Source organism: Python bivittatus, unplaced genomic scaffold (assembly GCF_059951505.1).
Source record: "Python bivittatus isolate LINGU-HERP-01145 unplaced genomic scaffold, Pbiv_v1 ctg000080_np1212, whole genome shotgun sequence".
NCBI classification, from domain to species: domain Eukaryota; kingdom Metazoa; phylum Chordata; class Lepidosauria; order Squamata; family Pythonidae; genus Python; species Python bivittatus.
Genome location: NW_028277035.1, coordinates 28,345,216 through 28,372,630, shown reverse-complemented (window position 1 = coordinate 28,372,630; position 27,415 = coordinate 28,345,216). Strand labels below are relative to the sequence as shown.

Genomic DNA, 27,415 nt, shown 5'->3' with positions numbered 1-27,415 from the left:
ACTTAGGCTATCCAGTATTAAGTATCAAGGAAAAAGCCTTTTCTAGCTTAACCCAGTGCTTGAGTACAGTAACATAGTTAAATGATTGTTCTCTGAAAATGCAAGAGAAGTAAAAACAATAATAGCCATATAAGATATTTAATTAGGATATTACTCTATTCCAACAGTTATACAATGAATGTCTTTGTTGACTTTCTCCAACTCCGCAAATTTTCACCTAAGTCTTATGTTTGAATCAGCGACAGCAAATGAACTAAGACTATTCGTGATAAAAATCTGTTACATGTACAATAATCAGTTGACCTTAAGAAGGCCTTAATAAATGCAGCTGTATTTTACTTATTAATTCATGTATTAAAATAATTTATATAGCTGCCCAGCTCACGACAGTGACTCTGGGTAATGTACATGGATTCAGCTACAACTACAAGCAGTGACCCATGCCGGAGGACCATAATAGCCTCTGTAACCATATGAGGATTCTGCAAGCAAGCATTCAGTAGTGTTTATTTGATTAGGAGAGGCAAGTCTATATTATTATTATAATAATAGAATGAATAAATGTATGTGAAAAGTTACCAACCATAGGCCAGGAAATACTAAATTGGCTGAGAATTTAAAATAAAAATTTAGTCCATTTTTCTTTGCCTATTAGCGTATTCATCAATATGTTATTTTCAGACTTCCATCTTTCTGTCCAGATATTTCTGAACTATTTCTAAAGCTGACTTCCTGGGAAATTCTGTCCTTAGGGTGTCTCATATGGGTCCCATCATGCTTCAGAAACTAGTTCAATTTACATCCCAGTGTATGTCACCATCTGGAAACCTTGCACTGGCTTATTATTCTTTGATTTTCATGAATATAATGACATTGGGCCGGTCTGAATGATCTCTTGATACTTCCCTGTTCCCGGAGTTCTGGAGTAGACCAAATTAGTTGGACCAGCTTGAAGATACCTGCAGAAAATAAGGAAGATGACCTTGAAAGGGAAAAGTCAGATCCCTTACTAAAGCAACAAGGAGAAAAACAGCAGAACAAGCAGAAAATGTGCAGAAGTGGCTGAAACAGACACCTCCCTAATTCACAAGGATATAAGCAGGGGAGGAGGTACAGCACAGACTTGCAAGAGTCTGTTATTATAGCCACTCTCAAAAAAAGTAGTCTTAGACTTCCTGTGGAATTGATTCCTGGTCTGCTCTACCTCGTGGGCTGACACTACCTCACTGTTACACAAATTTACTGAGTGCTAAACTGTTCTCATTAATAATAATGTTTCTGTACTACTGTAGAAGGGAATTCATCCCCCCCCACACACACCAATGGAATATGCTAATGCAGAGATTGAAATTAGCTGCAATGAGTTAGCTTTCAGGCAATGGTGAATATGTCATTAATCGTACTATTTTCCTTTTTTAAAAAAAGATTTTTTTTAAATCATCATATTTTAAGCATCTGTGTGCGGATAATATTGTCTAACTTTTGACATCCCTACATGTGTTTCCATCACTTTCCCCATCATTTTTCTTACTGCAGAAAATTAGATAAAGAAGCAAACAGAAATAATACTAAAGATTTTGGGGAGGGGAGATGAGAAATGGACAGGATGGATGCACAATCCTGTGATGAATTTTCTTTGGAAAATGTGGATACCATTTCAGAAAAAGTCTCTTTGGGCAATAATGGGGTTTCTTCCTTTTATTTAATGAATACGGGTTTATTCTGAAATAACTGACTAGGAGGAGAAGTTTTACATTTTTTTAGCCTATGTATAGTGGTCGTCATTTGTATACAGATTTTGCTCATGTTCTTGGAAAGAAAAAAAATTGATGACAATGCACCCTCTTTTCATCCCCAAGAATGTTGTCCCTAACTGCTCTCCAGAACTAAGATCCCTTCAATGATTTTCACTCCTCAAACCCGGAGGTCACTTTAAAGCTGATTGGCATTTGCACCCACTGCAGCCAGCCTCAGTACACTGAGAGCCCCTCCCATGAGCCAGAGAGAGCTCCTTCCAACCAGGGCTGGGCTCACTTCCACACTGAGTCCATTGCTTTGATGATTTGAGCAAAATCACTGCAGTCACTAGGGGATGGGGCTGAAAAACACCACAGCATCATTCTTCTGCTCCTTCAAGAGACTGGTGGTCAAAAGACAGATATGCCAATGATATATCTCATCAGTAATTTTGTATTTTTGTACCACAACTTTTTGATTATTGTGCAACAGTTTGGCAATTTATCAGGTTAAGAAATCAACTGGAATAAGTCTCAAATACTTTCTATACGCTATAATGTTTTTATGGAAATTTGTAGAGTTTCAATTATTGCTTGAATTCTGTCAAAATTTGGGAATTTTTATACTGCATGGTACCTGTCTTCATTTGTGGCCATAACTATGTCTACTTTTTAAAATCCCAAAACAAAACTGACACAAACTGAGTATTATAAAAATTACTATAAAATATGGGAAAGATAAATATTGTAAAGATAACTCTTACTTACAAATTGCTATATTTACTTATTCCTATCTTAGTACCTTTATTTCAAGGAGAGTGATAAGAGATTAAGGATTGGATTTTCTTTACTAAATCAGTGTTTCTTAAAGTGTGGTCCTAGGACCCCTTGGGGTCCCCCAAGACCCTCTCAGTTCTATATCATGTTCTTATTCAGGGGCCTGTGAAATCAAAAATATTTGCCAGCCTATGTTGAAAAATAATACAATATTAAAATCCCATTAAGCAATCATTACAAATGGTAGCAGCATCAAAAGTGTCAATTTTAATCTTTAATACAGTAAATAGCAATAAATATAGCCCATACCGACAAAAGCTATTTTGGGGACCTCCATAATTTTTAAAAGCGGGAAGAGGTCCTGAGAGGAAAAAAAGGTTCAAGAAACCCTGATCTAAATTATGCTGTCATATGATAATAGGGTCTAACTTTCCTGACTTTCAGCTTTATCACCGGGCATATATTTTGATTTCAACTTCTGTATGGGATTCAAGTAAACGAATCATGTAAAAAAAGAAAGAAGGTGGTCTGCAGCTGTCAAATATAGCAAGCGTGTGATCAGGCAAATAGCTCTCCATGCAAATAGCTCTCCATCATCCTCCTGCTTTTATAGGAATATTTGAATTGTTAATATAATAGACACTCATCCCCACCCTGATCCCAGCAGTCTGGGGTGACAATACCACACCACTTTAAACTATTCATTTATATATTACTTAGTAGAATAGTTTTTAGAAATGATCATATTGAAGAATAATTCTCTCAATATCAATCTCCTTTTTTTCTTTTGCCTCCAAATAACTACTCTTAAATGCATATTCTGGACATACTCTATGGCAATCAGATACTCTCCAGATATTTTGATATCACGATATATCAAGACCTTGCAGATATTATAGCTATAAGCTTTTCCTATTCCTTTTCCTATTCCTTTCTGTTATGGCAGTGGTAGCTCTGTTTCGTGTTCTTATTCTCGTATGAGTTTTCTCATTTTTAAGGCAATGGATTGCTATCAATAGTAGCAATGGGATATTAGAATAGACTATTCCTTTATATAAAAAAAAATCACTGGGTAAATTTGCTGTATTTCTTTTTCATACTTCTTGTCACAGTGAAATTCAGTTGGACCAAGCCATCCAACTGAATGTTGGAAGACTAAGATGGCTTCCACTTTCTTTCATCTTCTGACCTCCATGAACAGAATCACAGAACCATAGAACTGTAGACTCTGAAAGGACAGTGGAGACCATTTAGTCCAGTGTTGTCCAAACTTGGCCACTTTAAGATGAGTGGACTTCAACTCCCAGAAGGCCTTATGAAAGGCCAACAGGATCAGGGCCACCCTAATCTCTGACGGGAAAATGTTCTAGAGGCAGGCGTTACAGCAGAAAAGGCATGCCTCCTTTTAGCATACTGCTAAAATTAATAAAATAATCATAGGAGAATTATAGTACTGTTTAATGGTAAATGAGAACTTCACTGGCTTATTTTAAAAGTTTTAAAAATATAGTACGATGGCAAATATAGTAAGCAGTAACTGAAAACTAGCTAAAGCTTTAGGTCACTACCAAGACAACACTGCAATAATCTTTTATTTAAGCTTGCTATTTCTTCAAGCTTGGAACTCTACAGCACCCTTAAACATGAGAATGACTGCCAAGCCCAACACAAAAACGACTTATAGTGTGGAAATAAGGATCATTATTTCATATTTTTTTATTTGAGCTCTTATTAACAAAAAAATGCAGTCACAGTATTTGAAAGGAGCTCAATCATTAAATGATTAGACATTTGACTTAATGCTATTAAACCAATTGAGGATAATGTTAAACAAGAATATGAATTTGATCGATTAATTAAAAGCTTCCCAGGTCATGAAATAGCAGTTGCTGGACCCTAATTAAGATATTGCCTTTTTTTGATTCATTCAATAAAATAGCATAGCATAGCATAGTTGCTACCTAACAACGCCACCAGAAGTATACAAACTAGCATTTCCTTCTATTATAAACTAACCAGAAGTCAGTCAGTCAGTCTCTCTTTCTCTTTCTCTCTCCTATCTATCTCTGTTCATTACAATATGGCTGAGTAATAAACTTATCTGGAGAAAAAGGCAAGAAAAGTTCCTCCTTTTATTACTGTGGACTTTTGAGATTCAAGAGTTGACAGATGGTGTGTGTGTGTGTTTGTGTGCACAGAATGGTTCCAGCCCCAATGTGTACTTACTACGAACCTGAACTAGTTCGTTCAGGTTAAATAAATAAACTTGCTCCCAGGCAAAGAGAGGAAATCCAAAAAACCCCTTATTATCTTGCGTGCTGTCTTTTGAATATGTCCCAGAATATTATAGGACATAGTCCTATAGTCTGTAATATTGCCTTCCTTCTAGAGGTAATAACATTACATGGCTATCATCCAAAACCAGCCACTTTAAAAAGATCCAGCTGAATAAAGAAACAATCCTCTGCATTACAGCACCAAAGAGGAGTCATTCCACTTCAGAGGCCTAATAATTTCTCTGGCAAATTATCACAAAAGGTAAAAATGCTACATTGTCATCAGGTGCCTCTTTCCCTTTTTGGTATGAAAGCCAATGAATAAATGAAGGAGGAAGCCTTCTGCTAATGTGTTGCTAGTGTTACATGGCAGAGGCAAAGTTTTGAAACAATAGTGTCTTTGTTACTAAGTGACTGAATAAATAATAACACCCTCAACTGCAGAAAAGCAAGCTTTCTTCTTCATTCTGCAAACCTCCCAAAACAAAACAGCTTAGGACTCCAATCACTTAGGCCAGAACTCCTCAAACTGGTGCTCTCCATTTCTGTTGGATTTTTATCCCAACCGATATAGCTCTTGGCCATCTTCACTAAAGGGTTATGCGAGCTGTTGTCAACATGGCCAGAGGACATCAGACTGGGGAAGGCAGATTTAGCTCCATATGTGAACTTCAGATTCTTTGCCTCATATATTCACCCATTCATGTGTAAGAGCAATGTCTTTTGTTACTCTATTCAGTGGCAAATTAGATTTCATCTCATTTTTCCTTCAGACAGTTTAAATGAAAAGTCAAATAAAAACAACTGTTTTCATAGATATCATTGTGTCAATAGGACAACCTGATCTATCTATCTGTCCATCCATCCATCCATCCATCCATCCGTCTATCTATCTCTATCTCTTCCGAATGGAGCACTCCCTTGCTATTAAATACATTTAGCAACCATATTTTTCTTATTACCAGGATTTCTGTGGAAAAGAAAAGCAGAAGAAGCTATGGAAAAATATGGGAAGCTTACAGATGGAATGTGATAATATTTAGGATCAGTCCCACCTCCCTGTAAAATCATGCGAAAGAGGCATTTCACCCAAACATAAGCTACCTTATGAATCAGACACAGATTAACTGAGGTTGACAGAAAAGGGATTATTCGATTCAAACAAGAACTAGTTTCTTCGAAACACAAACTCTAGGCAAGATGATTGATACAGCATGGATTATAAACCAACAGAGGTTAAAACTGATGCTCCAAAAGGCACAGATAGGTTTACATAACACAATGAGCCTAGCCGATGGTTAATTCTCAATACACCCAAATGTTCCTCTGATTGGCAATGGGTGGGAAATGACCCAACTGCTATTAAACAAGTAGCAGTAGCTGCAGAGAGGCATGCAAGATGGCAGGTAGAAGATCATAGAATCATAGAACCATAGGGTCAGAAGAGACCTCAGGAGTCTTCTAGACTAACCCCCTGCCCAATACAGAAATCCTCAGACCAACCCAGACAAATGGCTGTCCAGTCCATGAAAAGAGGTGTTCGTGAGTAATGATAAACTGTGCTTGCCCCATTGTCTGAACACACCCATAGAATTGGGCTTCAGTGTTTGTGGCAAAAAACTAGTCCCAGTAATGTACAGCATGCTCCATTTCCTGATGGGAAAAATGGTACTAATCATATTAATATTTTCTGAAAATGTAGATGGACAAAATTATAACATTTGATCACAAAGCAATCCTTGCTATGTTACATACTGGAAGGGGAAAATTTGTTATATATAACTACAAATTAAAATTTGCCTGATTTTTGTAAGCCGGAATGCTGGCAAGATAAAGAACAAGGCATTAAAGTTTTATTATTCCAGCCAACATATCAGACTTTGCATCTGTTTGAATAGCTGAAATGTGATGGGTACTTGCATCATGAGAACTGAGTACAATAAAACAAGTGCGTAGCCTTTTTTTCCAAGGCCACTTTCAGAAAAATGGATGAATCTTTTTTTTTTTTAATCAACCAAACCACTGGAAATCCTACTCTGTTTTGAGATGAGAGTTCTAAAAATCCCACATAAGGACACACTTATACAATTAGATATTAACACCAGTTTCATGGTTTGAATTTAAACCAGTGACCTACAAAGGAAAAGGGCCCCTTTTCTCATTCCTCTGAGATAAAACAAAAAGTAAAATCTTATTCTTGGGTTCTGTATTTAAATTTAAAACTCATTAATAAAGCTGAAATTATTCAGACTAGGTAAACATTAGGGGTTTTTTTGAAAAGGAAGAGGTTATATTTTTATTGTGTCTAGGCAAAGTTTCAGATGTCAGAGATAGATGTATGAGTTACAGGCTGAGCTGTAGAACACAAATCACATGTATTTATTTAATTCCTCAAATGAGGAAAGCTAATTATGCTAATCAACTGGCTTCTTTATGACAAGTGGTGGATACTCCAGCTGGCACTATGACACAGTTCCCATCATTTTATCTGTGGTAGAGGCAGTGTGGTGTAGCAGTTAAGGTACCAGGCTAGAGACTCTGAGTTCTAGTCCCACCTGAGGCCCAAAACCAACTGGGGGATCTCGGGCCAGTCCTTCTCTCTCAGCCCTAGGAAGAAGCAGGCAATGGCAAACCTCTTCTGAAAAACCTGGCCAAGAAAACTGCAGGGACTAGTCCAGGCAGTCATCAGGAGTCAACACTGACTCAAAGACACACACACAAAAGGACTTTATACCAATATTCTCCCTATCTCTAGAGAATCACAAGGACATTATGAATTCCCCCAAAAGGGAAGGGAGCATAGTTGGCAAAAATACCTACACAGAGATTAAGTCCCCTTTCCCAAGGCATCCTACATTTCCTAATGGCTATACCAGATATGTTGCTATACATGGACTTCCCTATAAGAATGATATGAGGCCTTTTTTTATGCTGTAGCCATGAGATTTCTCTGTATCTGCCTGACAAAGTATTGCTGTTTTAAAAATTTGAGCCACAGTGAAATTTCAGTGCCACAGATCAGAAGAAAAGTTTGACAGAGGGGAGCAAAGGGGGGGTACATCTATCAGATTTGCAGTTTAAAACTCCACCATATGGAAAAAAATAAACAAACATTATTCAGAAATTACAACTTGTAAAGAATAAGCACTTATGCATACATATATATGCTGTCTTCTGAAAAGAGTAGAATTAAAAGGAACTGAAGGGTAGACTAGAGAAGTATCAAGCACATGGAACATTTGCCCCTACAAGGGAGGCTACACCCTTCATGAATTTAACCAGACTATGAGCTAAGTTTGTTTGTAATTGGAAGGCGCAAGTAAAGCAGGACATGTGACTCTTGCAAATGTCTGTTAAGAGGAAGGGTGATTTCATTTCAAATCCCACAAAATGAGCATTCCTGCAGGTGTATGTGTGCCATTCTTATCTGGCATACATCCATTTAACTCAGGCTTCCCCACCCTGGTGCCCTCCAACACTCTTGGGATTGACAATTCTGGCAATTCTCAGATCTTAGTCCTAAATGAAGCTTTGTTAAGTATCACATAACTGATGACCACCTCAAAGATTACAACATAGCATGACCTGTATGGACTTTCCTATCAGATTAAGAAAGGGCATAATTTATTTTTCAAAACAAGAACTTGCAGATTTAAGATAAAAAGATCAGATAATAACCTTGTGAAATATGTTTGTTGGGTAGAGTTGCAATTTGTTCTGAATGCCAGTTTCAGTAATGCAGAAAGGAGTGTTGCTTCTTGAGCTGCTGTTGGTTTGCAAAAACTGATTTAAAAATAGGGCTATGCTGATAGCTGGACTGTATAATAAGGAAGGAAGGAAGGAAGGAAGGAAGGAAGGAAGGAAGGAAGGAAGGAAGGAAGGAAGGAAGGAAGGAAGGAAGGAAGGAAGGAAGGAAGGAAGGAAGGAAGGAAGGGTCTTTACTGAACACTAAATTTGAATAGCTTGGGCTGGGCTCAAGTTTTAGGATGTGTCTAAAGTATCCTAATAGATACTTCATTCAGCAAATGTTTCACTGTGTGAGGTCTATGTACATTTAAGTGTTCTAATGCGCACATAAGTCCCCTACACATGCAAAGTATTAATATTAATTTGTAGTGGTAATAGTGTACATATGGAGATTATCTTACTAGACTGAAAAAAAGGAAGGAAGGAAGGAAGGAAGGAAGGAAGGAAGGAAGGAAGGAAGGAAGGAAGGAAGGAAGGAAGGAAGGAAATATACAGACACAGATATTTCTGCTCCTTAGTGATCACTTGCTTCTTTGGGTTTTGTAAATTTTCAGATGTTCTAGCCTGTTCCTACTGAAGCACTTAGTAGGAATTTCCTGACCCCTTCCTGGTCAGATTCTGTGTCCCTCTGGAGCACAGCTGATCTAGCTTCATTCATTGTTCCCAAATGTTACTTGGGAATCCCAAGCTTGACTCTCCCATTAAGTAGCATCTGAAAAACAAAAACATCTACAGCACTGATTACTTTTGTAGTTGATCAGCATGGGGCAAATATTTGCAGTAACATTAGCACAGCTGATCTAGCTTCATTCATTGTTCCCAAATGTTACTTGGGAATCCCAAGCTTGACTCTCCCATTAAGTAGCATCTGAAAAACAAAAACATCTACAGCACTGATTACTTTTGTAGTTGATCAGCATGGGGCAAATATTTGCAGTAACATTAGGGTGTTATTACTTATTACAATTATTCGCACCTGCCTGATTCACAGGGCTTTCTTATGGGGGGATGAAGCCTATCTAAATTCATAAGCATGACAAAGAGGAGGGGTTGAGTTATGCTTATTTACAATCCATATTACTGAAGAACATCTAAATACTACACGCACACACACACTTGATTTTTACCAGAACAGAATGAAACTTCTGGTAAAGTGAGACCCACGTGCCAAATTTCTTTTTTATGTTGCATACAGTAATATTTTAACCATGGCAGTTCTTCCCTCAGACCACTTTGAGACTCTCCTCATAATTTTTACAGAACAATTTGATTGAGACCCAATCCCTCTCAGTTCTCAATCTGCCCTAATAAGTGCAAATCCATCAAAAGTGCCAAAGTCAGATGGATGTGGGTTATGGTGTAGAAGTACAAAAAAAGACAAGAAGTGTTTGTGATGATCTAGTATTTACAATTAGTTGCACAGTAAAAAAAAAAAAAAAGCAAGAACACCAATAATAAGTAATGAATGATTTGCAGGAGGAATCGATGAATGAAGGAGGAGGGGAAAAAATCCTAGTTCAATTGTAAAATTATGGTCTTGAAATAAAATAATAGGTTGGAATATCTGGTGAAAGGAAAGGATGGGTAAGAAAAGAACAGAATGGAAATCTGGATAAACTAAGGAACTGAAAGACATTCAAAAGAGAATGTGGGAACGGGAATGAGGATGAAGAAAAGAAAAATTAACTGAGTTGGGAGAGAGTGCCACACCATACAACCATGGAAAAGAAAGCCTGACCAATAACGAGATATGAATTCAGTGGCAAGGAATATATTTCCATCAATTTGTATTTCCAGCTTTCACAAACATGCCATCTATTTAAAAGGCTGTGGATTGCGCAATTAATTGCAAGTGTTACTGTCTTGAAAACAGACCTGTCAGTCCTTAAATCCATCGCTCACCCTCCCCAGCAAGATTTCATGCCCACACATTTTTCTGCCATTGTTGCCCTTTAACGTGGTCTGCAAATTTCTCTTTCAAATTAGCTTAATTTCAGACCTTGCTCAGAACTATCTTCTGCCCAAAGAGTATCCTAAAACACTGTGATTATGTTAAAAGAGTTGCACTTAGCCATCCTGCAGTGAAAAGTAGGGAAAGGAGCCATGGAGAGGAGGTGTGTTGATGCTCAGTCAACCTTTGGCCGGCAACCACAGCTTGGAATTGCCAGTGCTGTTGAAGCCTCAGATGGGTGAGCAATCATTTCATTCACAACAACACAATCTGTTTCAGGTTTCTCATGCAGGTTAAACAATTTAATTGTTACATGCAAGGAACATATTTTCTCAATGTTTAGCTTCAAGTAGTGCAAGTTCAGTAAATTTTATAAATTTCCTTAAAAGGTTTGACAACCACACATGCATTATTTTTCTCTAAAATTGTATTTAATTTTAACTTAGTATGTGAAATTTCCCCTTTTGTTTTGTTTGATTTCTCCAGAATAGAGATAGGGTTTCTACCTGACTGGTGACCTTTTTTGCAATTTCAAAACAGTGGAGGTAAACTATGTGACTGCATTTGGTTATCAACACCATCAATGGAATATAATCCATGACTGATTTTTCATACTGATTTCAAAGGGATTTAAAAGCAACAAATTTAGTCCGCATTCAATCTGCAAGAATATGTATTGCAAAGAACAGAGTTTTGCAATAAATATCATTTATATTTTCCCAATGTACATCATATATAATTTCTATACCATTTTGAAGGGGTTATAAAAATGAAATTATAGCTGTTGCATAAATGTTAGAATAACAGAATCTTACTTTTTAAAAGGATATAATTCACTAGGAAGTTCTCCTGTACACGTTGTATCCCTCTGCTGCTCATCTTATTTAAGTGGAAACATTAAAAGCAGTCTCCCAGTTGATTTTGTTCCAAGTCTTAATAGTTTCTTAAATGATAAGCCATCTGTACAAAGCTAAGTCAAACACTTAAAAAAAAAAAAAACTTGAGAAAAACTGAATGTCATGTAAATTGATGGAAGGGTTACTATTAAGATTGATGTAATTTCACCCTGTGCGACTGCACAAAATTACCATTCTCTGAGCTATGCAGCATTTCCTTAAATGCCGGAATTACTTACGTAACACCAGACTTGATTTATTTGCATTTCCATGTATAGAGGGGTGCATTAACCGTGCCCAAGTGTTTCTTGCTGAAAAGCCCTTTGAGACCTGTGAAGCCAAGGGCCATCTGTCACAAGCACAAGACCCACCTACGGCTGCAGCTACTTCATCTTTCATTTCGCAGTTTGCACTGGATTTACTATATAAATGACGATGAAAAGCAGGCAAAAAAGAGATGCCAAATAGAATGTTTGAAATCAGAAAAATGCAAGCTTTCTTCACCTCATGGTCTCTTGCCAAATTCATGGCAATCAAAGTATGGTTTGAAGGATGAAAAACCAAAACGGATCCCAAGTCTGCCTCTTCACTGCCTTGACAAGGCTAACTTAATTATCCCCTAAATCTTACTCTACATTGCATAGAAAGAGTGGAAAACAAATGAATAACATCTGGATCTCTCATGGTCTGATTATTGCTACCTCTAAGTTGAGGGCATGCCTTTAAGTTTAGATATTTTGTCTGACCTTGAATCAAATGTTTTCCAGGATGGTTTACAATAAAACAAATCCAAAATCACAGCCAAAGTTTCTACGAAGTAACAACTCTTAATGCAGTTAACATTCAGCATTCAGAATGTTAATGTTAGCAAATTAATATTGCTACCATTTCTGCTACAGTTGTGGTGATATTTCCCATAATTAATCATTATAAACATCCATTGGGTTGTGGAGGGTCACAATTTATTTTTATTAGGCTGGGTGGGAAGGCCCCTCTCACTAATGACATTCTTTCCAGATGCCCTGACCAGTTCACGTGCTTTTGTTCAACATAATTTCTCAACAGCAGCAAACTCAGTAACATGTTGAGGACTACTGTCTAGCATTTCACAGGGTGATCACATCTGGGCTGCAAAACTCCAGACAGCCACTAGGTAGCACCAGAGACAAATAGAAGGTTCTGAATCTTGGCTTGCATTGCAAGCTATCTGGATTTTTGCAGCCCAGATGTGATAGCCCCAGACTTATTTCTTCTTGTATTTATGTGTCTTCAGCTGTATTTAATTTTTTTTAATTCCACTCATGTAGAAAAGCCTTGGTAAATTCCCTAAATAGTTCGAAGGAAAGTAGGATTTTATTAAAGGAAATTATAGAACATTTTCATTCAAAATAATTGGTTATTTTCTCTCTTCTTTGCTTGTATGTATAATATATATATATATATCTGTGCATAACTTTATATTTTGTGGCAATGAAAACAAAATCAGCAAATATATACAAAGTTTTATTTTGACATATATTTATATTCTGATGATATCCAGTACACAGGAACACAGCCTGTCTAGGACTTGTGGAATCTAATTTGTGTAAGATTGTTGTCTTTTTTTCCTTTGAACTTTTTGTTGAAAAAGAGTTGCTGATTTTACACAGCTTCTACTTATTCCTTTTGTCTGAAATATTGCTCTGGAAGCAATGAATATCATATTAGTGGACCCTTGCACAGTTCAGCAGCCAGCGAAATAGAAATAGCTGCTGTTTAGGTGATGGTTTCACTAACATTTTATGAGTGAATAATAAAATGAATAAGAAAGGTCCATGTATTTTACAACCTCAGCATCCTGGAAAATGTAATTCCAATGTGCTTGGTCCTGAAAGAACTTGCTTTTCCTAAAGTAAACAAACATCTTCAGAGAATGTAATTCTAAAGTGTTTTGGGATTTTAGGTAGTTTATTCTGAATTTGCAAAGTATTATTTTATGCAAGGCAAATTCTTATAAGGTTCCCCACACTTATAGAAAATATTATATATTATAGTAATTTAAGACTATAAATTAATATATTAAAAACCAAATCATCCATAGTTCAAATGCAAGAAATAAGAAACACACAAAACTCCATTTTTTTCATCCCTCCTCTACCCCAGTTCAATCTTGCCTGATATAAATAAGTGGCTTTCCATGTACAGTTATCTTTTTCTCATGTTAAATACAACAAACTCAGTTCAAATGGTTTACATTGTTCTCTCCCCTAAAGTATCCCTGAAATTTAAATTCTATAATCAACAAGAAAGGTCTTCCAATCTCTGACAATTTCAAAGTCATCTTCCTCTAGAAGTCTCTATTTACCTTCCCTAAAAATTTATTGCTGCCAGATGCATAAATTGTTGTCACGTTCCTATGAAACAGACCCAACCAACATAGGGTGGGTATCACATGTTACCACTCTGAATTTGTCTATTTCTAAATATACTGTCAGACTATACAGGGGATCCATTATAAAACCAATCATAATTACCTGCTTGTCATCATTTGATGCTGCCTCTGCCTAACTGCACTTTCCAAAGTAGCAGCTTGGAAGAATTACTTTAAAGAGACCGATGCAGATGATATGATCTTCCTTGTTGTGCTGGCCTATGGCAAGAAGTTGCTGCTGTTCCTTTACTCTTGTATATAGGAGTACGGTTTCCTTAAGCACAACAGAAGCAGCTCTTTGAGTTTCCTTTAGTTCCCTAGCTACTTTTAGATCATAAAGGTAATTGGAAGAATTCCCCATCCAATCATGTGAAAGTAGGTGGGGTTAAAATAATGAACCTGAAACGCTGGCTTCAGAGTGAGTGTGTTTCAGGCTGACCCTGATTGTTTCATGCAAGAGAAAAAGAGAAGCGCCCACCAGCATACAAAATGATAACTAGGATGATTTACACGCAGCTTAGAATCTGTGTCAAGGCTGAGATGGTAACTAGAATCTTTTAAGGTATTAAAACATTGCACAGAATGGCTACACGTTCATGAGGATCTTTGTTTACAGTAAGGATTTCAAATGACTCTTTTGTCTTTGTAGAAAATTCTTGTAACACTCCTGTCTTTTCTTTATTTTTTTATGTTGGCTTCAAAATATTCTGGCAACCCTTCCAGCTCTTTCTCTGACTTTCTAATTACATATTTTGTTCCCAGAAAGACACTGGCAAATTATATGCATGAGGAAAATCATAGTGTGGAAAGAATGTACATTTCAACTTCTCATATGTCAGGTGCATATTAAAATCCAGGGATGACTTTGTGTATCCCATATATAATTCATTAACAACTGCCTGGAAAGACTATAGCTCAACAGCAGAATGATTTTTCAGGTAACAAGACCTCTACTACAATCCGAAAGGCTCCAGTTAAATATCTTTAGGTAATGCAACTAAGAGTACAGTCATGAGATTTTGAAAAAATGTTCTCAGCAGAAAGTAGGTAGCACTTAGCAAGATATCCCAAAATTATAACCAAGTGTATAAATAAACACATCCCTTCTCCTTTTGTGACTTGTCTCATGAAAGAATCCATTGGAGTTGGGCAGCCAATAAGTTTAAAATAATAATAATACAGTGACTTATGGAATAATTCTTATGAACTAAAAACCTAAAGGATAGGAGATAGCATGAGAACTATACACTCTCCTGAAGGTAAAATTTCACAAATGTTGTCTGGACAGTTTTATTCATAGTAAGCTGTGGACAGGAAATTCATAAACCTGACACAGCTGCTCTGTTTCATTTGGATTTTGCATCATGAAATATGAATGAAGGTGGTGTGTATGTGGGGTGTTTCTAGAAGGCAAGGTCTCTCAAATCTCTCAAAACATGGTTTTTTCAACAGGCCTGGGGATTCCCTGGTAACAGGGAGCCCATGCCTTGGTTGTATCATATCTAAGGTTCTGATACATTCTCTCGTGATCTTGTTTCTATTTATGTTTAATTGCTTTAATGGTTTTTGAAGAATGTTTTAATTGTTGATATTATTGTACACCACCCAGAATCACATTTGTGAGATGGATGGCCATATAAATTTATTTGATTGATAGATAGATAGATAGATAGATAGATAGATAGATAGATAGATAGATAGATAGATAGATAAATGTGACCCTAAAAGATACCCAATTCTTGTTCTCCTTTGGGCAGAGCCAGAACAAGACGTCTGGTCCTTTGAGGTGAGGACAGTAGGAGAACCTTTCTTACTCCATCCAGTCAACAGAACTGACAGGTAAATTTTACTGTAAGACTAGGATAAGTTACCATCTTCCACTGTACCTTCAGGTAGCAGATCACTTCAGAGGATCCAGATTTATTCAGAGGGCAAAGGAACTGAGTCCTCTAGCAGAAGGAGAAGCTGGGGTGCTCAGGAAAGACAACTAGATAACTGCAGACTCATGGCATCTGACCTGGCTGATGCAGTCCCCTAATGGCACAACTGATCTTAGTATTAAGTTATAAGCTATTGACCTTTTGCAGCACAGTATGTTGTTAGTATACATCTCCTTCTATTCTGCGCACATTTATGAGAATAGGTAGCTATGTGGGCAAGGAAGTGACAATAATAATCTCCTTCTTAAATGACAGAAAGGTGGTGTTTTTTAAAAAAATAGAATTGGAACTATAATGTTCTTTTACTTATCATTTTTAATTGATAGACCATTCTTCATCCAACAGTCCCAGAGATGAGATGTTCACTGACTTATTTTTACTATAAATTGCTTTGAGCTATAACCCATGGGTAATGGAATAGAACTAAATGGAATCAATAAAAAAATAATAAATAAAAATAATAAATTGCAAAGCTCAAAAATTATGAGATTATCAAACCAATACAACCATTCTAAAAAGAGCCCCTAACATAGTTAAACATGATAATGGAAATATTTCCCTTTGTAAGAAAATATTACTTGGTAGGAAGAGTGCTATTGCTCCAATTAAAAATAACACAAAAATAAATATGGCTATAAAATGGCATAAATCACAAAGATACTAAAGATATGAGAAATGGAAAATTAATGCTAAAATTATAGTAAAGTGATCTATACCTGCAATGATAGTTCTGAGGTTAAAAAAATATATAAAAGTAAGCAGCATCATGAATATATTGCTGTATCAAATCTGTATCTACCACTTCAAACATTGCCCTTTGTTCCTTAACTTCTAATTTCTTTTTGAAGATCTCATCAACTCCATCCAACCATAGCTTCCTCAGTCTTCGGCTTTAGTCAATTGGTGTTTTCATATAACAATTTTTGGTAAGATACAGGTAGTCCTCAACTTACGACTGTTCATTTAATGACACTTTGAAGTTATGACAGCACTGAAAAAACAACTTATGACCGGTCCTTCTACTTATGACTGTTGCAGCATCCCTGCAGTCACATGATCAAAATTCAGGCGCTTGGCAACTAGCATGTATTTACAATAGTTGCAGCATCTCAGGGTCATGTGCTTGTCATTTGTGACCTTTCCAGGGGGCTTCCGACAAGCAAAGTCAATGGGGGAAGCCGGATTCGCTTAATAACCACAATTATTTGCTTAACAACCATGGCAAAAAAGGTTGTAAAATCGGGTGCAACTCACTTAATGAGTGTATTGCTTAGTGATGAAAGTTCTGGTCCCAATTGTGGTCGTAAGTTGAGGACTACCTGTATAGGAAAATTAGGTTGGCAGGCTTAAGCTTACCTGTACCATTTTTAGCATTTTCTGTTAGCAGTAACAATAGTAGCTGTTGGTTTTGGCACATTTCGGCCAGCATGCCACAAGTGCAACCAAAGCCCAGCTTTATCCCAAGTATGCTCATGCTATTCTATGAAAGTTAGGATCTCTAACCTAGAGACTACCTTGCAAGCCAACATACTGCTGCCCACATCCCACCAACTAGAAGCTATACTCAGGATGTCACAACATAACACTTCCAAAGACAACACAAGACAAAAAAGTTAAGTAAAAATGTTCCAAATGAACAAGACTGCTGAATTACAACTTGTTCGATCATTGTTTGGAGGAGGAGGGAGGTGTTTTTCTTTGATTTGTTTCTTTGAAACAGTTAAAGTTTATTTATGTATTTATTCATGCATTCTATTTATATGGCTGCCCATCTCGCATAAGCAACTCTGGCCAGTGAAGAGAAATAAAAACTTCAGTATAATCAAAAAATAACAATATGCAAGAAAAATTTAAAATGGCAGCCCCAAACTATCAGCACTAATACTAACTCATAGGCTCACCTAACTTTCTGATTCAAGCTTGGGATAATAGCCAGGTCTTAAGGGCCTTTCAACACAAAAGAACATATTTGTCCATCTCATTAGACAGAAAATCCATTTAGTTATATCAACTGCATAGTGTCAGATTTCCCTCCTAGCAGTCTGGACTGAAAACAGTTAATCCAAGGAAAAAGTATCAGAGTTCCAATTAGTAAAATTTATTAGAAGGAAGGATAAGGTAAAAATGCAAGAATTCCAGTGACTCCTTTACCTCAAATGTAACACCTTTATATATACTATTTATGGCAGCATAATTTTGTTGTGCTCTTAAAATGAAGAAGGTTGGAAGCTTGTCACTTTTATAAATGCAGTATGTATCAGTTATTTTTGAAACTTGCTGGGCATCTTATCAGTGTGAGAAATAACTCTCAGACCACTTTCTCTTCAAGTTCTCTTCTGCCTTCCCTGTCCCCAGAGAAGCCTGGATATTCTTTCCTCTCTCCCCTGCCCCCTGGCCAATCCTGGCAGAAACAACCAATGTGCAAATAATGTCTACCTTCTCTCCTCTCCCCCATGCCCCAGAGTCAGGAGAGAAATAAGCTTCCATTTTTTCCCAAGAAAAAGTCTCAGGCAAGGGGTTTATGGCAGCCCAGTGTCTATCCAGCAAGTCATCCAAATCAGGATTGTTCTCCTCACGGTCTGGCAGAGGTGGTGGGAGAGTATCCATACTGACTCTAGGATCAAGGAAGACAGAAGGAAAGTCCAGTTCAGGTTCAGAATCAGGCATCTCTCCTGTTGTACAGAAATCTCTTCTGAGGATATAGGCTAGGAAGGGATAAGGTTTTTATAAACAGTCAACGCCTCCCTCAATGTCCTAAATTGTCATCTCCCCTTAGAATCTGTAGATATCTCAGGCTGACATGAAGACCAAGAAGGACTCTTGGATTTGTAAGGGTACTACAAAGGGAATTGGTGAAGAACACAAAATACATGGACTTACAGTAGTCTCCTGCTTCCCAGGCTCTATCAGCCTCTGGGTAACCTTTCTAAGTGTACAACACAAGAATTCCAGCAAGTACTTTACTTTCAAATGAGGCACCTATATATAGACAATTTATAGTGGCAAAACATTGCCCAATCACCTTACTCACTATGGGGTTACGAGTGACCCCAGTCTCCAAAATACTGCCCACATAGATATAGGATGAGGTGCTTCTTCAGATATTTGAATCCAAAGCCACCATGTACTTTCTAGGTAGTTATCAGAACCTTCAACTGGACTTAAATAATTTGGTAGCCAGTGTGATTCTTTAAATATTAGTGTCATATGATCTCATATGGAGAGCCAGTTTGGCACTGTGGTTAAGGCACCAGGCTAGAAACTGGGAGACCGGGAGTTCTACTCCCGCCTTAGGCACAAAGCCAGCTGGGTGACTTTGGACCCATCACTCTCTCTCTCAGCTCTAGGAAAGAGTCAATGACAAACCACTTCCAAAAAACCTTGCAAGAAAATTGCAGGGACTAGTCCAGGCAGTCGCCAGGAGTCCAGCTTGACTCAAAGGCACCAAAAAAACACCACGTACCTCATCTGGCTCCGTGAGGTAGAATTATGGCAGCCACATTTTATTTATTAAAGTTCCAGTAGCATCCCCACATATAATGCATTACAGCAGAAGGGGAAACCATAGCCCCCATCCATCCCATTTCTTTTTCGTAGCCCTAATCCCCCCTCTGATTACACCACTGATATTCAGTGACAAAATACCAAAATCTGGCCACATGCCTTTTCACAGTTTTAACACAATAAGGAGCAAAATACTTGGATTAAGATTCTACTAGGTTCAACACACTTTGTTTAAGACACAAAGCAGCAGAGATTCCTAAGACAGGCATGCAAGAATCAACTACTGAATAACAATGTCCAATTACTCGCAACATGCACTAATGGACCACCTCCCCACTCACAAACATACCCTTTCAAGAGTCAAGTTATAGTTCGTGAAATAATGGATGGAATATAGAAAACATGGGACAAACATGGATCAAAAATACTTTGCAAGTGCAGGAGATTATGCATGGTGTGAAAGCTGCGACACTCCCTAGAAACTCTATGCATGTGTCATAGGGAAATATCACAGGTAAACAACTGCATCAAAATACTCTTTCTTCAGATTAGGGAGTAAGTAACTCATGTGCTGTTTCTTCCAAATTAGCTACTCCATCCCCATTCTGAGTTGAGTAAGCAAGTTCCAAAGGCTTCCTTAATGGTTAAGAGGCTATTAAGTTTATGTATTTACTTGCAGGTAGTCCTCAACTTACTACCACAATTGGGACCAGAACTTCCATCACTAAGTGATGTGGTCGTTAAGTGAGTCATGCCCAATTTTATTTCCTTTTTTTGCCATGGTTGTTAAGCAAACCATGTGGTCATTAAGTGAATCTGGCTTCCTCCATTGACTTTGCTTGTTGGAAGCCGCCTGGGAAGGTCGCAAATGGCAATCAAGTGACCCTGGGATGCTACAACCATCATAAATACATGCCAGTTGCCAAGCGCCTGAATTTTCAACATGTGACCGCAGGGACGCTGTGACGGTCATAAGTGCAAGGACTGGCTGTAAGTCACTTTTTTCAGCACTGTCATAACTTCAAACAGTCGTTAAATGAATGGTCATAAGTTGAGGACTACCTATATTTCTTTTATTTATTTATATATAGGATTTTTTTTGTAAAAATATAAATTTTAACCATATTTTAATTTTATTCTTACTTAGGCCTAGATTCCCTATGAAAAGTCCTATGGGCCTGTTTCCCCACACTGTATCATCCATTGCTTTTTATATTATAGTCTTATACTTCTATACCCTTTTTATATTGAATTGTTTTATGCTGGCCTTTGGCAGTAGTAAAGTCTTTGTGACTTGTGATACTAAGTCATGTTGTTACAAGACATGTCCTGTCACTGCTTTATCATTCATCTTTAGTATGTTACCTTGTTTTATCCTAGAATCCAAAACTAGCCAGAACCAACTTTATTACTGTCTTTTACACTCACGTCTGTATTGGCTGTTTACTCTATGAACCTGAGCAGGCAATATTGTTCAATTCCAGAATGTTAAAATCTATTCCAATGTTGCAGTTTTGACAATTATTAAAAGGCAAAAAATAAATACAAATAAAAAACCAGACCAGCCTTCTTTTCTTTCACTCTCCAATTGAAAATTCAGGAAATCAAGCCCCCTCCTAAATTCTGAGCCACGGGAGAGGATAGATGGCACGTAATATGAAAGAACCACAAGATACAGTTTCCATATCATGGAGTTCTAGGCAGGAAGGAATGAGTTAAAAGCAACACCAGCCTCTTCCGTGTTGTTGAAAGAAAGGCTGAAAACCTCAAAGCATTCCTAACTTCTTACACACATTTTGGCGGCAGTGACGGAAAGTGAGCCAGAAGAACAACAAACAGTGAAAAAGAATATAAATGGAGACTCTGAAACCACCAACCACATTAAATCTGTAGGTTCAGAACTGAGTTCAGCCATGAAATATTTGAGAAGAGGTGTTTAAGCTCTTTATAAATTTTGCAAAATAGATTTTAAAAAGGAAGCCGTGAAAATGAAACTGTTTTTATACTTTTTAAATGAAAGGTAAGAAAAGCAAAAAATAAAAGAGAGAGAGAGAGAGAGCGCAAATATCCCCTTGAACAGGATACATCAGCTTTAATAATAAATTAAATGTCCCTGAGTATTGCAGGCATGGAAAGATATAGCTTGCTTTTTTTTTTGAACCAGGAATCAAGTGACAGAGCAAGACATTTTAAAATGAAGCTGTTTAAAACTTGTAGAGAGTTACAGCTTTAGAGTTCTCAGAAATACTAGTAGTGGATCTGATGTTGTGCAGAATCCAGGACATTTGGAGATGGGAAAGAAAAAGAGAACCTTTGGTGAAACAAGGTAGGACAGGCAAGAACCCTATTTAGACAGTTCATAAAAGAGAGAGAACCAAAACTAAGTAGAAGTTAAACAATACAGTAAACTGCAAACAATAGAAGTATGTCAACATCTGCAGCTCATGAGAAGAAAGATCACAAATGAGATAAATTAAATCACTTTGTATTCAGGTGCCTATCAAAACAAAAAAAATCCAAGACTTGCACCCTATAAATATGAAGAGTGTCATTGAAAGTGAAGGTGTTCTGTTGGTAGCAGATCAAATAATGAACACAGCAACAGGAAAAGCTAATAATTTGCAGCAGTAGTGCAACTGGAGATAAAACATTATCATCCCAATTAGACTGTGAAGCCAGCTATCCCTGTTTTTCAGGAAACCTGGTGAACTACTATATTCCACTGGAAGAGACAAATCAGTTTTTAAAATACATTGAATTACACTGAATTAAAACTGGGAGGACAATACCAACTCAAATTGATTAGCCCAAAGAAAAACGAGTCTAGAAAATTTGTACAGAATCCTAAAAATTCTGTAATACACCTGTTAAATCTTAAACCTGTCTAAGCTATGAACCTGGAAAAAATTCAGTTCCAGAATGTTGAATATGAACATGAATATCAATCAGGAATGAATTCTTTCTGCATCCTGAGATGGTCTTGAGGGACAGTTAGACAGAAGTCTTAAATTACTACAGAAGAAACACCAGGACTTTATTACAGTCTCTGCAAGAAGACTACAAAATTTATAAAATCATGGAGTTATACAATCAGAAAATGATTGGATAAACATTCTAATAAGATTTAAAAACAAGCAGGGAAACTTGGAATATGCATAGATCCCAAAGGCATTTCACAAACCATTTAAAAAGAAGCCATTTCTTATTTTTACAATTATAGTTACATTGTTAGATCTCCACATCTGAGCAGGACAAAGAATTCAGGTTTGTTCACGTCATTTATTTTAGAACAGGTATATAATACACAGAAAAGGATGGGAGTGCACTGCCCCAGATAGACCCTGTGCGCAACGTGGGGATCCTCCTAGACTTGTGATTCCTGCTCAAAGATCAAGTGGCAGCCTTTGCACAGCTTCATATTGTGCGCCAGATGTGCCCATTCCTTGATCAGGAGCCTCTGCTCACAGTCACTCATGCTCTGGTCACCTCCTGTGTGGACTACTGTAATGCGCTTTACATGGGGCTGCCCTTGAAGAGTGTTCTGAAGCTTCAGCTGATGCAAAATGCAGCAGCATGGGCAGTTATATGTGCACCTAGATCTGTGCACATTATACCTCTGCTCTGTGAGCTGTATTTGGTTCCCAGTTTGTTTCTGGGTCCAAATCAAGGTGCTGATTTTGACTTTCAAAGCCCTTCATGGCATGGGGCTGGGTTATTTGAGAGACCACCTCTTACCAATTCCATCTGCCCATCCCCTCAGATCCAGCAGAAGGGGTATGCTGCAGGTCCCGTCTACTAAAGTGTTACATCTGGTGGGACCCAGGAGATGGGTCTTTTCTGTTGTGGTGCCCGCTCTGTGGAACATCATCTCCCCTGAGGTGAGATTGGCCCCTTCCCTCCCATCCTTCCAGAAATCCCTCAGAACTTGGCTATGTCAACATACCTTGGGGTCTCAAGGGAATGGTGATCTCCTGAGGTGGCTCCACTGTTCACAGTATCTAACACTCTCACTTAGCCTTTTTTTAATAATAACATCAATGTTTTTAATGACATTCTGTTTTAATATTATTTTATGGTTTTACCGTATGCCGCCCAGAGTCATGCTCTGTGAGATCGGCAGTCATATAAATATGATTTATAAATAAATACATCTCAATCCCAATGCCCCTCTCTGCTTTCTGTTTAGTCCTTTTCCAGTTTCAGATGTTCAAATGCAGTACAGGCATAATTTAGAGGTTATACATTCTGTGGTCTTGAATTAGTGATTCAAAGTGTGTAAGGATCCTGTTGGCTTGTTCCTGAGTTGCTTTGTTAGAGATGAAGACTGGTGTTCAGGGGGCCTATGCTTTTTGATAGAGCTCATACATTTCTGGATCTCAAAGGTGAACTTTTCCTTGAAACGATTATAGTATTATCTTGATTGTTAAGAACATGACTTTTAGTTACCATATTCACATATGTAGTGCATCTAGATACAGGGCAGCTGTTCAAGTACAGGTACATGGTCTGAAACAGTGGTTGACCCATAATGGTGACATTTACCACAGGTAATTTTAGGGTGTTTCACACTGAAATATAGCCACCTGTATGGGTTTGCAGTCTGCATGAATATGTGAATTAGGTGATCTGCTTTCCTAATTGCCGTTAGATCATTTTCCATGAATGGATCTGCTAAGGATTTTTTTTAAATTACATTTTACATTTCTTTCCTCTTTTTGTCTAACTGTTCATGCTCCAACTATGTCAAATCTCTTCCTATCATTTCTCTTTTGAATATGTTTAATTCTGAAAGTGTTTCAGATTGGAGGGAAATCTGTGCTTAGGAGGCAGATGAAATCATTCAATTGCAATAATGTGCCATTTATGAAACTAAATATATTGTTATACTTCTGGCAAGTTCTTTAAATAGAAAAGAAATGGTAATTACAACCTATATTGTTATTTGCCCCGTGTTTGTTGAACCTAGATATTGTGCTATGTTCCTATCTATCATCTTCTATTTTTTTATCTATCATTAACAAAAATATGTCAAAAATAAACATAATTTGACTTTCCTCCTCTTTGTAGGATGACTTAACCATATAATTAATCAGGTGGTTATTTTCAGGTACCCCATGATTTTGTCTTCTGTTATTTAGTTTTATTTGGAAATTCTATCTATATATTACCTGCATATAAGCATCTATTTCTTTTTCCAATATACCACTCTTTGACCAAAGTGCCTAATATTACAATATTTTCCCATAAAATTAAGGCAAGACTAATATAATCAATTAAAGTTTGTGGGTAGTGACCATTCACTGAGGCTCCCTCATATGAATCATATCAAAGCTAGGTTTCAAATCAAATCAAAGCAAATCACTCTTTGACTTGATCAAAAACTGGATGAATATTGGGTTGGGGTTTATCATCACTATATAGCACTTCTGCCCCCCTGTGACACTTTATAGAAATACATTTTTTCCTTTCTCCAGCTATTCTGGAATGATTTTACAAGTGTTGTTTACATTCAGGGTATCAAGATTTCTTACATGGCCCTCACTCCTTCTACTTTTCTCCACCAAGGGAGGGAGGCTGGCCTGAGAAATAATAATTGGCCTAAAGTCACCAGTAAGTTTCCATGGCTGACAGGGAACTTGAACTTTGATCAGTTTCACATCTGTTTATTGACTGAGTTCCCGTATGTGCTGGAAAAGTTATATAGTAGGGAAGGCAAAGTTTAGATCAGCAAACAGTCAAACCAGCCAGGATCAATCTTGGAACCTAACTTATCTTAGCAGGTTATTCTAAATCATTACTCTTTTTTCCTTAATTCGTGTCTATTTTTTGTGCTGCATCTTCTTTTCTATGTTCTTTTTCTTCTGGTACCAGATCCACATTCAGCAGAGAAACAATTCAGGTTCCTCTCTCCATGAAGTGGCTGAGTTGCATGTAAATCCCACCTAGGTGTCCACCTCAAAAATGGAAGCCCTAGCCATGAGAGAGGCTTTGCCTCCTACAGTGCTTCTCATCCTCCTTTTAATTGTTCTATTGTTCTATTGTTCTTTCATTTTATTTTTTATATTACTTTAATACACTCAAGGATCAATTATGGTTGTTTGTACCTCAAAATATATTTCCTCCTGTGCATACTTGTTTGCTACTTTTTAGAAAGGTGAATAACTGTCAATTCATGGAATATCTACACTAGAACCTCTTTCAAACATGACCCATGGAATTACAGAATTTGTCCCAGACATGATAGCTGCTTGGAGGGTACATGGCAACACATACAGCACTGCAGTGCCAAGTATATGTACAGTATGAGTAAAATCAGATACCAATGCATACATATATAAGAATGGGAGAAACAGATTTTCCAAAAGATTGTATGTATTGTATAACTTACAGCAGTGTTGTCCAAACTTGGCCACTTTAAGATGAGTGGACTTCAACTCCCAGAATTCCCCAGCATTGTGAACATGAATTGCTGCCACACAGTATTTCACAACCATTGATTACATTTATTCTTCCACTTCTGAAAAGGAAAAGAACATAAGAATTTGTTATTCTTTGTTCTCATCTTCATATAATTGTCACTGCCCTGTGATAATCAGACAAAAAACCTGAACAAAAATCATTAATTTGCTACCAGAAAAATCCTGTCCTCTTCTTGCTTCCTAGCTATTTCTGTTTTGAATATGAACCTTTTGATAACTCTGATTATTATCAGAAAATGGGTTTCTTTACTTTTCCTCTTATATCTTTGCCATCTCAGCAGCACCCCACAGATGGATTCTATCCTCCCAACAATTTACTGTATGTAGTTAAATTCTGAAACTGTTCCTACTTATAATAGTACAATATTGAAACACATTTTTATTCAGAAAAACATGGCTATTAGAATTAGTCTAAAGTTTCCTCATAAAAATGAATGGAGAGCAGAGTATAGTTAGCAAGTAAGGTCAAGAAAACAATGGAGAGGGTATTGTTTCTACTTTATAACTGAGCCAGTTGCTGCCAGGATTAAACAAAATGCCAACATAGATGAACCATCAAACAAACATGATCTTCCCACAAAGGTCATTCTGTTTTCAAATGTTAGCTGCTCAAAGACCTGTACTTGAAATGGGCAGCCATGCAAATGTAATAAATACATACATACATACATACATACATACATGCCTACTCAACAATCCAATAATTTGCCTGCCAATAGTGTCAATAGACATAGTCAGTGTCTATTGACACTATTGACACAGTGTGACAGTCTTAAAGTGTGATCCTAGGACCCCTGGGAATCCCCAAGACCTTCTCAGAGGTCCACAAAATCAAAATTATTTGCCAGATTATATTGAAAAATAATACAATATTAAAATCCCATCAAACAATCATGAGGAGTGGTAGCGGCAGCAAATGCATCAATTTTAATTTTTAATATGGTAAATATTGATAAATATAACCCATACAAACAAAAGCTATTTTGGGGTCTTCAATAATTTTTAGAAGTGGGAAGGCGTCCTGAGAGAAAAAAGTTTAAGAAATATTGCTCTAAGTTATACTGACTGGCAAGAAGCTGACCATTGTTAAAGAGAACAATACACAGAAAAATCACATTAAACAGGGCTAGACTGTAGGATCAAGTTAACAGGTGACAAGAAGTCATAGGAGAATGACCCTTACCAGAAGTTTCTGTAGAGGGATCAGTAGAAGTTGAAATAAAATCCATCAATATGGCATCATAATTACCGATGTCCATGGAAATCCTGCTAGAATTACAACGATGATAAGAAGAAAATGACTTTTCCCAGAATCTGAAATTTGTTTTATTACAAGGTGGCAAGAAACAAAGGACCATGAACTGAAGAAAATTATGCAATTATTTCAAGATGACATGAGCTGTCTATGCAGAATGGCACCAGCTTCTGGGAAGAAAGAATAATGATTCCAGAAATTCTTTGGCAGAAATCAAGCACAAAGTGTATTCATAACATTAGAGTGTTGAAAGATTTCTGTGGCAAGCTAGGATGAGACTTTAATCATAATATTTAACACTGTGTAATACAAAGTAGAACCAGCCATAAAATCAGCTAAAAATTATTGAGAAAAGTAAAGGCTGCAAGACCAAATCCATATCTAGCACTGTTTCTTCATCAAAAGACAATATCTACAAACCTAAGTCCAGCACAAAAGTTAACA

General features: G+C 37.1%; 1 long non-coding RNA gene across 1 annotated transcript; it reads right to left on the bottom strand.

Annotated features, from left to right (window-relative positions):
* Positions 1-821: 821 nt before the first annotated feature.
* On the bottom strand, positions 822-26,987 carry LOC148216651 (uncharacterized). The gene is made up of 3 exons (XR_015794751.1): positions 26,900-26,987; positions 25,626-25,754; positions 822-959 (listed from the first exon to the last, which is right to left on the bottom strand). It is a non-coding gene; the product is annotated as an uncharacterized LOC148216651 (long non-coding RNA).
* Positions 26,988-27,415: the final 428 nt, after the last annotated feature.